At 36.4% G+C, this 1,518-nt stretch overlaps 1 non-coding gene across 1 annotated transcript; it reads left to right on the top strand.

Moving 5' to 3' along the window:
• Window positions 1-1,170: 1,170 nt before the first annotated feature.
• Window positions 1,171-1,252, top strand: trnas-uga (transfer RNA serine (anticodon UGA)). Its single transcript has one exon. It is a non-coding gene; the product is annotated as a tRNA-Ser (tRNA).
• The last annotated feature ends 266 nt before the right edge of the window (window positions 1,253-1,518 follow it).

Raw genomic sequence — 1,518 nt, 5'->3', positions numbered from 1 at the left:
TTTTAGTTTTATAAGTTGTTTTATGTGCACTTAAGGTGGCAATGGAATCCAAACGGACCTCGCATAGATCCAAAAGAACAGGGGAACGGTGCAGTGTTGCCAACTTAGCGATTTTGTCACCATTTCTAACGACTTTTCAGACCCCCTTAACGACTTTTTTTCAAAAAAGCTCCTAGCGACAAATCTGGTGACATTTCCAACCCTCCTCAGCTACTTCGACTGCAACTTTGTAGCCGGCTTTACCCGCAGATTAGAGATGCATCTGGAGCGACAGGACCATCCTTCCTTCCAGAAGATCAGAAAGAAAATGATCTGCGCATGTGCCTGCAGCGTGATCACGCCATTGACCAATCAACCTTTTGTGGGTTTTCACCCTCCAACTAATGAATTTGTTTTACAGAGAAAATAAATTTAATTGTACAAAAGAAATATCCAAGTATTTAAGACCAATCTTTTCCTTTTGTTAGTCACGCACTGGCCACCCACCAACAGGTATCCATCTATTTTCAGACTTTGTTTCAATTCTATAGAGAATTGAACATACATTAAACAGCCTTTTAAAGGCTACTTTACACTGTTTACTTTTGCTTAGAAAGCAATTATTTCTTTATACATTTTTATACATTTCATTCCTTTATACATTTTTTCATCTTTTAAACACTTATTTCTCCTGCCTCCTTCTAAAGTGTCCCCAACCTTTTTTTTTATTGCTTACCATTTATTAATTTTTCTTAATTGCTCAGTTCACCTCACATTTTCCCCAACTCAAAATTTAACAAATATTGTTTTACTTCTTTCATCCTGTCCCACCTCCTTGTTTCCCCTTCATCATAGTGACACAGATTTCAATATAAAAAAACATTTTATTAGACAAATCGGCAAAGTAAATACATTACAAAAATGACATAACCAAAATTCTATTTCCAAAAGTACCACAAAGAATGGGAGTCATCTGGTGACATCTAGCGACTTTTGGGGGGAACTTCAGCTACTTTCAGTCAAAAACACTTGGCAATACTGGAACGGTGTTCGGCCGGATTACATTTGCTGATGAACTTCATCAACAGGACCAAAGCGGACCAGCAGATGAAAAGTCAAGGTCCCAATACATTTTTCGCCGCATATCTTGACGTTGTTTAATAAAAATTTGGTATGACGTTTTACCAGTGTGCTGCGATGGCCGAGTGGTTAAGGCGTTGGACTTGAAATCCAATGGGGTCTCCCCGCGCAGGTTCGAACCCTGCTCGCAGCGATAATTGTTTTTTACATTTTATACACGTTCTTCTGGCAATTTATGTCAGATTTAGTAGTGTAATCACTATTAATATTAATAATGCTAATCAAAATGCTGTGCTTATTAACATGCACTGGTTTTATAAGTTGCTTTCTCTATATTTCAATACATCAATATTGTAAAACATAAATAAATAAAAGGAAAATAGTGATTTTCCTTTTATTTTATATTGTTATTATTGAAACTCTAAAAACTATTCTTTAAACTGGACTTGGACACAGGAG

This window comes from Nothobranchius furzeri, chromosome 10 (assembly GCF_043380555.1).
Source record: "Nothobranchius furzeri strain GRZ-AD chromosome 10, NfurGRZ-RIMD1, whole genome shotgun sequence".
Lineage (NCBI taxonomy): Eukaryota > Metazoa > Chordata > Actinopteri > Cyprinodontiformes > Nothobranchiidae > Nothobranchius > Nothobranchius furzeri.
This window is presented reverse-complemented; position numbering and strand designations above follow the sequence as displayed.